Source organism: Ambystoma mexicanum, chromosome 14 (genome assembly GCF_040938575.1).
Source record: "Ambystoma mexicanum isolate Mex_15411 chromosome 14, UKY_AmexF1_1, whole genome shotgun sequence".
NCBI lineage: Eukaryota > Metazoa > Chordata > Amphibia > Caudata > Ambystomatidae > Ambystoma > Ambystoma mexicanum.
Window position 1 is genome coordinate 123719959 of NC_090940.1, and position 17223 is coordinate 123737181.

Sequence of the window (17223 nt, forward strand, 5' to 3'; positions counted from 1 at the left end):
TAAAAGGAATACCATTAAACTTCTTCATGCAGAGCACGTCACTCCAAAATGCTATAAAAGGTGTCCAAACTACTGTCTACAAAACTAACATTATACTAATCTGAATTTACTTCCGGATCTCCGCCTCAGAGCACTGTTCTGTATTCAAGACCTTAATAATATTAGTCAAAATGGCTGCTAGCAAATCCAATCACAAAATGTACCTACTACAAAAGAATCCACCACTTCTTCAACAAATCTTAAAAGACCTAAAAGTGACTCACCACCTCCAATTGGAATCTCTGATCCTGACACAGAAGCCATTCTTGCTGAAATTAGAGCACTTAAACCTTTAATTGAGACTACAAATAATAAACTGCAGCAATTAGATGACAGATGGATGGTATTTGATAACAGAATGGAGGAAGTGGAGAGGAGAGTCAGGGCTGTTGAGGACTTATCCCCCAGAGTCGTACAGTTAGAAAAATCCATAAAAGAGCTTCAGAAGCACAATGAAGATTTAGAAAATCGAAGTAGGCGCCATAATCTGCGAATCTCTGGTCTACCAGAAGGATCTGAAGGCCATGACCCCATTGCCTTCCTACAAACATTTCTACCAGCCATCCTACATCTAGCCCCGGAAACAGTACTCAACATACAGCATCCTCATACAATTGATCAACCTACAGTCTCCACCACTTCTCGCCCTTTACCCAGAACACTCATATTTTACCTCTTGGAATACTCTCAGCTTCAGCTCATCTTATCTACAGCCAAGGAACGCAAATCCCTCATCTGGCACGGAAAAAAATTATTCATATCTCAAGATGCGGCCAGAAGCATAGGCCAACGCAGAAAAGTTTTCCTATCTTTTCGTCCTGCCCTGAAGCAGCTCAATATCCGATACGGGCTATATCACCCGTGCTCTTTCAAAGTAACGCATGAAGGTCAGACGGCTGTGTTCGATGATACAGCTGACCTTAGGATCATTATTCAATCCATCAAAAATGATGGAATGGACACTTCTGTACAGGCAAGTGCCTCAACCTCGCCTGTTACTTTTTTCTTTTTATTTAAACTTTCTTTTTGGATTTTACAAGTACAAACACATACATTTGCACCAACCGGGTGCAATTATAACAGTTCCAAATTGCCATCCTCATTGCTCACAACCCTCCTCCCTCTGACCCACTCGTACGATCTTACATGTTCATTGTTAGTTCCTGTTAACTTAGTCTGTTACCAACGGCACTCCTTGTTAATACCCGTCTTCTCATCTCGTTCAAGTAGCTTGAGTTTGTGAATCTGAGATCACGGCAGTATTTAGCAGGTAAACTATGTATGGACCCCAGATGTCGGGGGGGCGTGCGTGCAGTGGTAGTGTCCATTTAAATTCTGTGTCCATATCCTGACAATATAGAATGTCTTTTTTCGATGCTCTGATAGTAGGGGTCGGGCCTCGGCCCCATGTCATAGCGACCCTCCTGCGTGCCAGCACCAATAGTAGGGCTGCTAGTTTCCTTGCCATGGGCTGTAGGTGTTTGGTCAGACCCAGGACGGCCACCAGTCGGGTAGGGGGCATCTCCTCGCCCAATTTGTCAGCCATGGTTTGTAAAACATTGGACCAGAATTGATATAACTCAGGGCAGCCCCACGCGAGGTGCAGGAAATCTGCAACAGCAGCACCGTACCTCACACAATGTGCTGACAGCTCTGGGTGATGTCTGTGGCTCTTCGCCAGGGTATAGTAGGTTTGATGCACAAAATTAAAGTGGATTTGTTTATAGCGCGTGTTTAGCGCGACTTTCTGGGTTTGACGAAGAATGTATGTCCAGTCCTCTTCATGTATTGTTGCTTGGAAGTCTGCTTCCCGGCTTGACTTTGTTTGGGGATCGGTGGTTACTGTGTCTGTTAGTAGGGTTTTGTATAACAGAGACACTAGTCTCCCTTCACCTTTCACCTGGATTACGTTATGTAGTAGGTCCCATGTTTCAGGTTGTTTGGGAAACGATGGGAACATGCCTTGTATAGTATAGCGTAGCCTAAAGTATAGGAACGTGTCTAATGAAGTGGTGCCTCCCTTTTCGTAAGCCATCTGTGGGGTTAAGAACGTGCCTCCGGGGAAGAGATCCCCAAGGGATTGGATGTTAACCTTGTCGAGCCATCTAAGAAATACTTTTTAGGCTGCTAGGGGGATCCCTGGGATGAATTTGACTGGCAAAAGGGGGAGAACATTATGCTCACATCGTATTTCCTTGCGATCTTCCTCCAGATTGCATAGGTGGATAATACAGTGTTCAGCGTGTTATGTGGGACTGGGATGTGACTGATAATGACGGCTCGCAGTAAGTTGGGGGATGCAAGGGCTCGTTCCACCTGGACATGCAGACGGATAAAATGTATTGTGTACCAGTGACTTAGAAATTGTGCCTGTGCTGCCCAGTAGTATTTCTCCATGTCTGAAGTGCGAGGCCGCCGCTTGATGTAGGTAGAGTTAGTGTTGTGTGGGCTACTCGTGCTGGTTTCCCCTCCCATAGTAGTTCCAGAATGAGAACCTAGTCTATTACTTGATAACTTGACTTTGTTACTTGTTTTTGCCTTTTTCTACTTAATGCAATCATCACCCATTTACTATACCATGGTGAGGTGGGTGCTGTTGCAGCATCCTTCTTCCACTGTGGTTGTTCTATTTCCTTTTGAAAACCCTGTTGGTGTTACCTACCCCTGTTACATTTCTCTTTCCCCTTTCATACTCCCATGTCCTGTCTGATCTCTACAGCTATTCTTGTTACCCTGCACATATACTTTCAGTCTATGATCAAACCCCTACCCCCTTACCTGATCCCCGATGTGCTATCCTTTTATGTCACTACTTGGGTATTTATGATTTAAACTGCATTTCTATGGTTCAGATTCTAATATTATACTACAACTATAAGATGTATGTCTATCATTATTTTATTGAATGATTAAATGACATTTAAGTGTATTACATGGAACATTAAAGGATGTAAGAATCCCATCAAAAGATGTAAAATTATATCACACCTAAATAAATTTAAGCCATCAGCTGCATGTATACAAGAAACTCATTTATCCAATAAAGAGACAATGAAACTGAAGTCCCTTTGGGTTAAGGAGGTTATCTCCAGTCCAGCTGTAGCCCAAGAAAATGGAGTTGCCATACTAATAAGTAAAAAACAACCCTTTACATTTCTGGACCAAGATGCTGGCACTAATGGAAGATGGGTTTGGGTAAAACTGGTAATGGATTCTACACATGTCTCTATCTTAAACATCTATGGCCCCACTTTACCAGATCCCACTTTTTGGATCTCTATCAAACAAATGATACTCAAAAATAACTTTACCAATTTGATTGTGTATGGTGATGTTAATCAGGTCCTTGATCCATTTCTTGATCGAAAATCCAATTGTATGTTTAAGACAAACAAAACCCATAAATCCTTTGTGAGTTGTCTAGCTGAAACAGGATTAATTGACACTTGGAGCCTCTCCCATCCTACTCAATTAGATTATACCTTCCATTCACCCCCTCACAATACACTATCACGCCTAGATTATATTTTCGCCACCAAAACCCTCTCAGGCTCCATTATAGACTCTAAAATCTCTAATATTATTATACTGGCAGGTCACATGCACTGGCAAAGTACAAGTTTGCCAGTGGGGTACCTGATTTACTTTCAGCTAATAGCTGGAATTAAGTAATCGCTGGTATTACTGGCACCAGTATTACCTGTGCCGGTAATATCGCAAATCCCCCCATGGATCCAATGGGGATTTACCACTGGCACTGATAGTGATGGCATCGGTAGTTCCATTTGCCTGTATCCTGTTGGATTTGCCATCAGGATACCAGCAAACTTGTAATGGGGCCCATCATGTTTTAGTATAATTTTGAGTATAAGGACTGGTGTTAAAAGGCAGTAAAGTGATTCCTTCACTGGAACCTTTGTGGTGGTGTAAAAAGTGTTCACAGTGGATTATCTTTCCCTTCTGAAAAAATACCTGCTGGAATCCTCCACAAGATGCCTAATGCATGCTGCACGCGCTCGTCATACAGCAGTAGGGGATACTTCCATGCAAATGAATTACCATCAATTCTGTAATGTAACTGTTTGTAACCGTATTCTTAAGCTAAGCGCCCAGATGCCTAAGAGTTAGGTGTGCTATATAAATGTAAATAATAAATAAATAAATACATTCTAGATACACCCTATACTAATCCTACCGAAGCTCTGCCAGTGGATGTATTGGGTAAAGTATGCCAGCAGTACTACATGTGTGCCACAAGGCCAAGCAGAGTAGTATCAGTGTGTCATACAAAAGGAAGTGATATTAGTGATAGTTAAAAGGTTAAACCAAAATAAGAAATGCTAGCATATAGAAAGCAACGTGATATTTACTCCTCGCGGTTAACAGTTCTGTTCTCAGAGTCTCATTTCCCAATCTGGATTCCCTTCCTGGGCAACTTGGCAATTCTAACTCAGGCGGCTGGGGTGCTTATAAAGTAGTCACCACACTTTGTTCCTGTCGCATCGATCTTGTGGTGAGTTGGAGGAACTCCCCACACTCTGGACTGGGCTGACCCAGGTGCTCCCAGATAGGTCAGACAGAGGGTGGATGTAAAGGGATCCCTCCAGCTCACTGTCCCCACAAAGATGTGGTAAATTGGCCCCACGAACAGGCCTACTCAGTCTCAAATCCAGGGAACTTCAATACCCCAGAATGCACAACAAGGGAGCAGACTGGCCGGTGGAAAGAACAACGGAACAAGCAGTGTGCCGCTCACCAAGAGAGAAGCTGCACCCAGCAAAAGAGACTGCAGAACTATGGCTGCATTTCCTACTGAACAGTTGCCTTTCATCTGCTTCAGAGAAGGGGGCTTAGCAGTCCCTGTTCTGTCAGCAATGTTTTATATTTGTGCTGCTGAGCAAGGGCACTGGTCTTTTGGCTCTACTGGAGGTGAGAGGTATGTTTGTGCTGCTCTTGGGTGATGTATGTTTTGCCTTGGGCACAGGTCAATATACAGACACAATCAGCACTCCTGGTTGCTGTGTGTCTGACCACAAAGTTTTCATATACTTTGTGCCAAATGGAGCATTTCTAACATTCAAAGAGAAATTAAGAAATCTAGGTCTAATTAGCTGCCATTTATTAGCCTGTAACTATATGAATCTGCATATAAGGGACTTGAATGATTTTCTCTTACTTTTTCTTCTTTTCTGATGCTTCTCCCCATTGCCCTACCAGCCACCCCAGTCCATCCTTCCCTTTTCTCCCCTAAAGGACCCCACCTACCGATGCTGTCATGATTTGCAGCAATTGTACTCACCATGCTCCTGTCTGCTGCTGAGAAAAAAGGATGAAGTAACCAAAAGATATGGAAAGAGGATCTAGACCGTGCTAGCCAGCTATTAATGAGATATCATTTAGTAACCTTAACCACAGTTTGCAAATACAACACTGGTCTCAACAGAACTGATCCAGAGAGAAAAGGTTTTTGTCCACGTTTCTATTTTTTAGCAGCCTCCCATCTTCTATTCCTGAAAAACAAAATAAACAATGTAAAGATTTAATTATATATTTTTTAGTTTAACTAGGTCTTGGAGTACAACTCTAGTAGCAAGGTTCCTGGACTTCAGGAACAATGTTGTATGTTTCCATTGCAGGTCAGTGCACTCCCAACTGATGTCTAACTTAGAATAAAGTAATAAGCACCATATGATTATGGCTGTCTTGTGAAGTACTTCCCAATTTATTAAATAAACATATGCGATTTGGAAGCTCTAGTCTTCTTCTTCTTCTTAATTATCGGAAGCGTGGGCGGACCCACGCAGGCGCTTCCCCATCCTATAGGATGATGTGCACCGTACCCACTAATTATTATTTGGCTCCATTTAAGCTCACAACTCCTCCCACCTCCCCGTCTGCCTCACAAAATCCAACATCACACTATTCCTCCTCCTGCCTCTCTCCCCATCACCTCCCAGTATAATCCTCTCACTCAGCTCAGCCACACCCAACGCAGTCAACCGTACCCTCATCAATTCTCTCTCTGTAACATGTCTTTCACACCTAATCAAAAAATGTCCCACCGTTTCAGGCACCCCACACACCACACAGTCCCTTGATTCACGCTTCCCTATTCGAAATAGACAGTCATTCAGCCCCACATGACCTATCCTCAACCGATTCAGCATCACCACCTCCCCCCTCCTCCATTCTGAACTCCCTGCATCCACCTTCACTGACACTTTCCCACGAACACCAAACATCCACCTGCCCTTCACCCCATTCACCCACCTCTCCTGCCACTCATCCAGGACCCGTCTCATCATCACAGCCTTCACCTCATCCACACTCAAAGGCAACCTCACATCAATCGCTCCCCTCCTCATACCCTCACCCGCCGCCAGATCCACCAACTCATTTCCCAAAATGCCACTGTGACTGGGAACCCACGCCAACTCCAAATCCATACCCCCGCGCACACACCGATCAATCTTCATCCTAATGTCCAAAATCACATCCTTCCTATCACCATCCCCTGCCACAATCGCCTGTAACCCACTCAATGAATCTGAGAACACCGCCACTTTCTCATACCCCAACTCGGAAGCTCTAGTCTTTGGATGTGAATGTAGTCTGTGTTCCATCTGAATTTCATGTGCAGAATTCCAAGCAGCTTTACAGTGCTTCTGATGCTAGATTTTCGATTCATGCTTAGTGGTCCTTTTCACTGTTTGATTTCTGGTGCACATAAACTGGATTGCTAGTGCAGGTCTTTGGCCTCCTCTGATTGCAGCAAAGGAATTAATCTATAGTTTGTAGTTTCATTAAACACATGTCACAGAGCACAGATATGGGACTCGAATCTCGGGTGAGGTTGGTTCAATAATTCTTTACTAGCACCCCTGCAGGGTGAGCCAGAAATGGACAGCATGCAATCCCCAAGCAATCCAAAACTGTGTTACCCCGCACCCTTAACAATGGGGTTTTATAACATTATTAGTACATTGACTAAGGAAGATTTCAGCCTTCCCGTTTTGTACAATGTTAAGTTATTTTGTGCCATATATCCGAGTAGTGGTTTTACCTCCAGCGGTATCTAGGCGCTCATCCAAATAGCAGAAATCTGAATGGAGGTTAAACTTAAATAAGACTGCTTTGATCTTTTTCCTGAAAATCATTAGATCATCAATAAACTGAATTTCCATCGGTAAGGCATTCCACAATTTGTCAAAGCACAGGACGCTCCTAAACCTTTTTGATAGCCTAAAACAGTTCAGAATTCTGGTGTATGTTATGCTATGTTGTATAATGAGGGATCAGATCTCTGGGTTCTAGAGGAAATTAACCATTTCAAATCCTTATGGATATAAAAAGGAGAGGAGTCACACAGAGCTTTGAAGGCTGTAGTGAAAGTGTGAAGTCTAAACCGTAGTGTCTTTAACACTCGAGAGATGCAGGCATGTCTTTGCATTTGGAAATAATGTGTGCAGCTGAGTTCTCTATAACTTGAAGGTGATGCAGTGAACATTTTGTGATGCAAACATACAGACAATTGCAATAGTCCAAGCGTGACAAAAGAATAGCACGGGCTAAGGTGGTAGAATGTTCTATGGACAAAAAATGGTTTCACCTGTTTCAAAATCATCAACCGAGCATGTGATGTAGTGTGCACTTCATTCAGTTGGGGATTCAGTGAGCGAGAGGAATGTAAAACTACTCTGAGAGATTTTACTGAGGTTTATGTTTTATTAAGAGACCAGCAGAAGAAAAATGTGGGTATAAAACCAATGTTTTAGAAAGGTGTGGAGATGATGCTGCAATCATGATCCCAGGCTTCGCTTGGATACGCCCTAGCCAATTCTCACTCATCCATTTTGCAATAAGCCCATAAGTATGTCGGACATGTGCTCTGTTAGCATCTGGGTCCTGATCTCGCCGAAACACAATTTGGCTATAATCTCATCGTTTTGGAAAATAGCTCCCTGCATGATCAATAAATCTTGAAGAGGTTTCATGCAGATATTAAACAACAATGGGGAGATGCAACAACCCTGTTGAACACCACAGTTTCTGCTTGAGAAACTTGATTGTTAATTATAACGCAACAAGTCAATTTCATATCAGGGAACGCATCCATTCCACCGACTCATCTGATGCATGAGTAACCTCTTTAAACTGATGTAACAAAATACCATGGTCAGTGGTGTCAAATGCTGTGGATTAATCCAAGAGCATCATCACTCCTATTTCACCCCAATCTAATATCTGCAGGAGGGTGTCTTTCACATCTACAAGTGCCAACTCCATTTCTCTGCCTTGTCGAAATCCACATTGGTGATCTCCTAAGAGAGACGCGTTTTCAAGAGGTCATTGAAGCTGAGAAGTCGCTACTTGGTGCAGGATTTTTAGTAGGAAAGGAACAATAGTTATTGGGTGGCAGCTAACACAGTCTTCTGATGAGAGGTTGGGCTTCTTCAATAACAGAGTAACCCACACTTCTTTCAGGGCCTCTGGAACAAGATATTCCATAGGCCCTGAGGCATTGATGAATTCAGAAAGCAAATCACTTAGCGACTTGACCCGTTCCTTTACAGTGAAAAATGGACATGGGTCATTGGGGCAGTTTGTAGGCTTAATCGACATAGGAAAGATGTTGTTTCTTCTATGGAAATAGAACGTTTGAACAGAGCTGTGGCCTCTTGACCACGGCTAGATAGTGTGAGCCTGCTATAGTCTGTGACTTAGGGCCCATTCATATCTGATGCAATGATGACATGCAAGGCACTTATGCAGGGTCTAACCTTTGATATCTTTGTCCGAAAAGAACTCCGTATCATACTGCACCACTGTGCAGAACAGGGTGCAATAGTATTTAGAACAGAAGAGTCCTTAGACTGCTTAAGATTTTAAAAACCTGCTTCCAAATGTCTTCTTAGCTTCCAAAATGTCTTTTTATACTGAGTCCTAGCTGATTTCAGCTCCTTGGCAATATATCAAGTGAAATTCTGTCTAGATTTTAGTTCAATACACCTGTCTGACTTTCAAGGTCAGATGTAAACAACTATTGCCAATATATTTAGGGGCCGATTCATGGAACAAACGTGCGCCGAAAATCGTTGCGCAAGCAGGCGCAAGCGCAAAGAAACAGGCGCACGCGCACGCGTGCGATTCATGGAAGTCCCTGCGCGTGTTCACCTCGGGATGTGCGCCAAACCCGTGCATGGCGCACAAGTCACTGCAACATCCCGAAAGGCGTGCGCGACGCGCACAGTGAAAGCGCACAACCTCGGCGCATACACCAGAAAGTGGGCGGGACTCGGGGCGTAACGCGCGGAATGGGGAACAACGCGCGAAAATAAGGGCGTAACTGGGGATGTACTGCAGGGAAGCAGACGGAACGCCCACACGCACTCGAACCACACGTATTCATGGAATCGAATAGGGCAAAGCCACGCACAGCCAAAGACACGCACAAGCTGAAACACGTCCGCCACACGAAGGCAGGCTGTAGAGTCCCAGCGCATCACAAAAGTGGCAAAATACAGCAATTGGGCCTGTGCGAGCGGGGCACGTGTATTGCGGGGCTGCGCGGGAAGCAACACACGCGATCGAGCGGGGTACGTGTATTTCGGGGGCGCGCGGGAAGTGACACACGCGATTGAGCGGGGTACGTGTATTTTGGAGGTGCGCGGGAAGTTACACACGCGATTGAGCGAGGTACGTGTATTTCGGGGGTGCGCGGGAAGTTACACACGCGATTGAGCGGGGTACGTGTATTCCGGGGGTGCGTGGGAAGTTACACACGCGATTGAGCGGGGTACGTGTATTTCGGGGGTGCGCGGGTAGTTACACACGCGATTGAGCGGGGTACGTGTATTTCGGGGGTGCGCTGGAAGTTACACACGCGATTTAGCGGGTTACGTGTATTTCTGGGGTGCGCGGGAAGTCACACACGTGATCTCATCAGGGTACGTGTATTTCGGGGTGCGGGGGAAGTATCCCACGCAACATCAGCAGGGTACGTGTATTCCAGGGGTGCGGCGGGAAGTTCCACACGCAATTCCATCAGGGTACGTGTATTACAGGGGTGCGCGGGAAGTTCCACACGCAATATCATCAGGGTACGTGTATTACAGGGGTGCGCAGGGAACAGCACACGTGAATTGCACGTGTGGGTCCTCCCAGGTGTTCCCTCTACACCCTCCACGGCCCCTGCAGGTGGCTCACACCACAGGGGCCTACCCAGCACATGTCATGCAGGCACCCCATCCACCATGGCCATGCCCACCAGCCAACCCACATGTCAACTTGCACTACTGCCCACCAACGCATGTCCCCCTGCACCCCCAGCCACCAGGGGCACCCTCCACCAGGCCCCCACCCATGTCTCCCACCACCCCCACCCCCCCAGTCACCAGGGGCAGCCTCCACCAGGCCCCCACCCATGTCTCCCACCACCCCCACCCCCCAGCAGTGCAGGGGCAGCCTCCACCAGGCCCCCACCCATGTCTCCCACCACCCCCACCCCCCAGCAGTGCAGGGGCAGCCTCCACCAGGCCCCCACCCATGTCTCACACCACCCCCACCCCCCAGCAGTGCAGGGGCAGCCTCCACCAGGCCCCCACCCATGTCTCACACCACCCCCACCCCCCCAGTCACCAGGGGCAGCCTCCACCAGGCCCCCACCCATGTCTCCCACCACCCCCACCCCCCCAGTCACCAGGGGCAGCCTCCACCAGGCCCCCACCCATGTCCAACTCATGTTCCCCACCACCCCCACCCCCCAGCACTGTGGGGCACCTGCCAGCAGGCCCCCACCCATGTCTCCCACCACCCCCACCCCCCAGCAGTGCAGGGGCAGCCTCCACCAGGCCCCCACCCATGTCTCCCACCACCCCCACCCCCCAGCCACCAGGGGCAGCCTCCACCAGGCCCCCACCCATGTCTCCCACCACCCCCACTCCCCAGCAGTGCAGGGGCAGCCTCCGCCAGGCCCCCACCCATGTCTCCCACCACCCCCACCCCCCAGCAGTGCAGGGGCAGCCTCCACCAGGCCCCCACCCATGTCTCCCACCAACCCCACCCCACAGCCACCAGGGGCAGCCTCCACCAGGCCCCCACCCATGTCTCCCACCACCCCCACCCCCCAGCAGTGCAGGGGCAGCCTCCACCAGGCCCCCACCCATGTCTACCACCACCCCCATCCCCCAGCCACCAGGGGCAGCCTCCACCATGCCCCCACTCATGTCTCCCACCACCCCCACCCCCCAGTCACCAGGGGCACCTGCCAGCAGGCCCCCACCCATGTCCAACTCATGTTCCCCACCACCCCCACCCCCCAGCCACCAGGGGCAGCCTCCACCAGGCCCCCACCCATGTCTCCCACCACCCCACCCCCCCAGCAGTGCAGGGGCAGCCACCACCAGGCCCCCAACCATGTCTCCCACCACCCCCACCCCCCAGCAGTGCAGGGGCAGCCTCCACCAGGCCCCCACCCATGTCTCCCACCACCCCCACCCCCCAGTCACCAGGGGCACCTGCCAGCAGGCCCCCACCCATGTCCAACTCATGTTCCCCAACACCCCCACCCCCCAGCACTGTGGAGCACCTGCCAGCAGGCCCCCACCCATGTCCAACTCGTTCCCCACCACCCCCACCCCCCAGCAGTGCAGGGGCAGCCACCACCAGGCCCCCAGCCATGTCTCCCACCACCCCCACCCCCCAGCAGTGCAGGGGCAGCCTCCACCAGGCCCCCACCCATGTCCCACACCACCCCCACCCCCCAGCAGTGCAGGGGCAGCCTCCACCAGGCCCCCACCCATGTCTCACACCACCCCCACCCCCCCAGTCACCAGGGGCAGCCTCCACCAGGCCCCCACCCATGTCTCCCACCACCCCCACCCCCCAGCAGTGCAGGGGCAGCCTCCACCAGGCCCCCACCCATGTCTCCCACCACCCCCACCCCCCAGCCACCAGGGGCAGCCTCCACCAGGCCCCCACCCATGTCTCCCACCACCCCCACCCCCCAGCAGTGCAGGGGCAGCCTCCACCAGGCCCCCACCCATGTCTCCCACCACCCCCACCCCCCCAGTCACCAGGGGCAGCCTCCACCAGGCCCCCACCCATGTCTCCCACCACCCCCACCCCCCCAGTCACCAGGGGCAGCCTCCACCAGGCCCCCACCCATGTCTCCCACCACCCCCACCCCCCAGTCACCAGGGGCACCTGCCAGCAGGCCCCCACCCATGTCCAACTCATGTTCCCCACCACCCCCACACCCCAGCCACCAGGGGCAGCCTCCACCAGGCCCCCACCCATGTCTCCCACCACCCCCACCCCCCAGCAGTGCAGGGGCAGCCTCCACCAGGCCCCCACCCATGTCTCCCACCACCCCCACCCCCCAGTCACCAGGGGCAGCCTCCACCAGGCCCCCACCCATGTCTCCCACCACCCCCACCCCCCCAGTCACCAGGGGCAGCCTCCACCAGGCCCCCACCCATGTCTCCCACCACCCCCACCCCCCAGTCACCAGGGGCACCTGCCAGCAGGCCCCCACCCATGTCCAACTCATGTTCCCCACCTCCCCCACCCCCCAGCACTGTGGGGCACCTGCCAGCAGGCCCCCACCCATGTCCAACTCATGTTCCCCACCACCCCCACCCCCAGTCACCAGGGGCAGCCTCCACCAGGCCCCCACCCATGTCTCCCACCACCCCCACCCCCCCAGCAGTGCAGGGGCAGCCACCACCAGGCCCCAACCCATGTCTCCCACCACCCCCACCCCCCAGCAGTGCAGGGGTTGCCAGGGAGGCAGTGCAAGTGGAGAGTGGCTGGGCCAGGGACCGAGGTCGGTGAGAGTGGCCCAGTTGCAGCTCCTGTGCAGTTCCAGTGGAGAATTCTGCAAGGGAGAGGCAGACTGTAAGCAGAAGCAAAGAGGAAGGTCTTGAGATGCTTCCAGAACTGGAGATGATTTCCCTCAAGTTCAAGTCAGGCCGGAAGTCTGTTCCAGGGGGAGGGCCCTGCTGCGGAGAGAAATCTACCCCCAGCTAGTTGCTCTGAGAAGCGGATGACACGGACATGCAAGGTGTGCATCACACACACCTGCAAACCAGGCCATGGCCATCACTGTCATGTCACTCAAACCCTCCCAAACATCAACATGACATGGCACGCAATACCCATACACCAATGCAGTAACGATAAGGTACACATTGCCATGTCCTAAATGCACAGTGGCATCGGACACTGCTGCCTGACCCGGAATCAGATGAAATGACAGACCAACAACCTCGCACCCAAAATAAGTCATTTCCAAATGCATTACAACAGTCGTAGACATAACATCACAATGAATGCCTGTCTACATGCACATTATGCATTGCAAAATCAACATTGCAGCTCATGTGTGCCGTGTCCTACTCCTGCATCACACTGCTCAGCGCACAGCACAGTGAACAGCCATTGTGTGTGATGCACGCCCTGAGCATCACATCTAAGTGACAGACCACGTCAAACATCAAATTAGGCATGTACTGGATCCATGATCGGTCACAGAACATGTGCTTCCGGGACATAGTGGGCACCAGAAGGCAAACAGTGTACACGTGGATATGCAAGGGTGGGAGTACATGTAGTGCATCAGAGTGCAAGTGTGTGGTTCTGCAAGGACATGCACTCCACATATGCATGTGCACTCAAGTGACCATCAGTGTTCCCTACACATCACATGTGAACATCCACCATGTGTACACCCCAGCATGTCAAACCACAACTATCCCCTCGCACCTGAAAGGAAAACACAACACATGAACAGACATTGATCAGCAGAACACAACATGTACATAGGATACCACCATTACTATGTCAGAGTTCCCATCACACTGCAGGGCAAGGCAACTATCAACAACAACCCCCCTCCTCCCTCACAAATGACCATGACCCACTGAACAACTGCACCTGGGTCATGGAGCCTCCAAACCTCAATTCCACCTGGCCACAGGATCACCTTTACCCTTCGTCACCATCTCCCACCTTGTGTGTAAAAAGATGCCTGAACCCTCAGAATCCACACTCATTTCCAAAATCACAAAATCCAAGGCATAAAAACGAACCCGAACACCCTCCAGTAGATGACTCGACGTAGCAGTACCTCACAAAGGCCAAGTACTACCACAATGATGCAACAACCAAGGTAGCACAGCAAAACAATGTCACGACAGGATGTGAGACATGTGTGGTACATGACATAGGATGATGCACCATGAATGGATGCGTACTGTCACAGGTCCCCTGTACAGGCGCGGGAGTGTCACGAAACAACCACCCCCACCATGTCCCGGGTGCCTGCAAGGTCAAACTCACACAGGCCCCTGAGACCCTGGTGGGGAATGAGGTTTAGGGATATGCAGTCGGGACAGGTGTTGACACACTGGATGACTGGAATGAGCGGCAGGAGAGGGGAGGAGGAATGACACATGAAACTAGGGAATGCACGAAAATGTACAACCTGCATGAACACATACACAATCCAAACAAACTTGGACATCATTGTCATGGCCTTCTGTAGTCCAGGCTCAGGAGTGGTACGAACCAACCACCCCCTCTAGGGTTTTGGCGCCTGCAAGATCAGGGCTTACACAGGCATCCGCAACCCCAGTGGGGAAAGAGGGTCAGGGAACGTTGCTTGGATAGGCACGGGAAGCAGGAACACCGGGTAGAGGGTACAGGTTTCAAAATTGCATAGGATCACGGGTGATTAGGGAGAAAAAAACATACCAAATTGAACCACACATACATCCATGCATCAGTACACTCCCCAGCAAGCCTATGCAGAGCAGTTCGTAAGAAAAACAACAAGACACTTAGCTCTGGTTTTGAGTGCTGGCCTCCTGCCTGCGCACTCTCAGGTCCGGTTACAGGAGCACTGCAATGCTGCAAAGAGAGACACAGTCAACAACCTGTACGTGCCAATTGCACAAAAACACAACACCAAACATGCCCCATAGTAACAGACTACTCTACAAACAGACAATCTGTGGTTGATGCTTCGTACCCATATATAACATCACCCCTGTGACGGGTCATACACAGTCAATGCAGTAAGGCAGCCGCTGCTGGGTGCGTGGCAAATGGAACACCAATGTGTCACAATTCACACAACATGCAATGTTCCCTGGGTAAGCAGACAGACCCATATAGCAAGCCATGACTACAGAGCAAGTTGCGTACCACCATGACCGAAACAAAGTTGGCAGTGCATTTATCATGAAGTACGTGGAAAAGACATGCACTGCACCCGAGTATGTCCCTTGCTGTATGTCCCTGTGAGCTGCCCCTTTCCATGTCTCGGAAGGCTACATGGTTGATACAAGTGGCTCAATGGACCTTGGTGTACCGGAGGGTATGTGCCACTGCCCCTGCATGTGTCCCAGACAATCCTACTATCAGCAGCCATCAGTCACAAACACATCTGAGCTGCATTGTGTGCTTCAACACCAATATTCGTCTAAGCTCACCCTCAGTGCTGTGACTAAGTCTGAATGTGCAACTCGCCTGGTGCAAGCTTTGCTGTGTCGTGGCCCCCCTGTGATGCTCACCTTGCCTGGAGTTCCTTTGAACATGTCAGCAGTTCTAGGATGTGGGTCTGCAATCACTGTGCCTCTGCTTCTGCACACATGTGCATGTGGGCACCAACAAACGGGTCCAGAATTCCGTCGTCCAATGGGCCATGTCTGCTGGCAAAGGTGCTCTGGAGGCTCATCCCCCTGCAGAAAGGGCATGAAACACATGATTAATGCTTCAAAGTCATCTGTGTGTGTCTCATCAGGCATCTCATTACTTGACCATGTCAGAGAGTCACATCACTAATCACACCATCAGTCCGTCTTTCACCTCCAAAGTGTGGAACACTATCTACAGCATGAATTGCAACAAGCACATGTACAGGAAAGATATGAAACATACTACACAATGCATAGCAATCAATATCCACATTAATCATGACACACCCCATCTAGCAAAAGCTGAACAGTGACAATGACACCTAAATCATCCCCACTAGGGGTGTCAACACAAGTCACACAGCACCAGACATGCCACAGATATGACAGTCCAAAGCCCTTGTGTAAAATGCTGTAACACCGAACCATCCTTGCGAGCCCATGGATAAGGGAGGCAGGAGTGGCATATGTGAGTCAAGGAACCCAAGCAGCAAACACATACACAAGACAACCATGAAGGGCCCAGCTGGAACAGACAGTGGATGCCTTCAAAAGCCACAAAGCACCGCACCGTCACATGAAAGCACAATAGACTAGCAATTTTAAACTAAATCAACTATTAACTAATTACACTAACTATGGAAAACCTACATTACCTATTTAAACTAACTATCAAACAGAAACTTAACTAACTAAACTAAAAGAAAAATCAAAAATGGCCACATATGACCCGGGGGGGAGGGGAGGCACCCAGGAGGGGGGAGGTACAGGGTGCTGCTCAACATCCACATGCGATCATGCTGAGCCAAAAGAAAATCCTCCATGGGCTCAACGCCTGCACAGCACGACCTATGTGGGAGATAGATGGTCGTCCGAGTCTGGCTCATCCTGGAAAGGAGGACGTGGCACCGTAGCCTGGCCACGCCTAGCCGCAGCTTGCCCCTCGTCGGCAGCAAGTCTGCCGGACGGGTGAGCCTGGTTCTGTGTGGCGTTGTGACGTAGGTCTGCATGCAGAACCTCCCGTGATACACGTGCTTCCTCTTGCAAGGTAGCACGTGTAACACGGAGTTCCTCCTGCAAGGCCTGGCTGGACAACCGCTGCACCTCCCGGCAAGCCTGTAGCTCAGCCGAGATGGTACGCTCAAGCTGTGCAAACCTTTCCTCTGCCTGCTGCCTCTGGGACATCATAAGGACACCCAGAGTGGATCTGAGGGAAGCATACTCCTCCCTCAGGGCATCCATGTGCGCCTCTGCGTGAGCAGCAATTGCTTGACGCAGAGACGACATTTCAGCCTGGCATGCCCTGTCTGAGGCCGCCATGCCCAGCCTGAGGGAGCGGGCTGTGGACCGTGCCGCCTGCTGCTGGAGAAGCACCTGCCTAGCAGTGGGGAGCACAGATTGGGCCACACGCTCCATGCTCTCAGCGATGTTCTCCATTGCTGCCCCCTGCCGTTCGGAATTGGCAGTCATGTCTTGCTCCCACTCA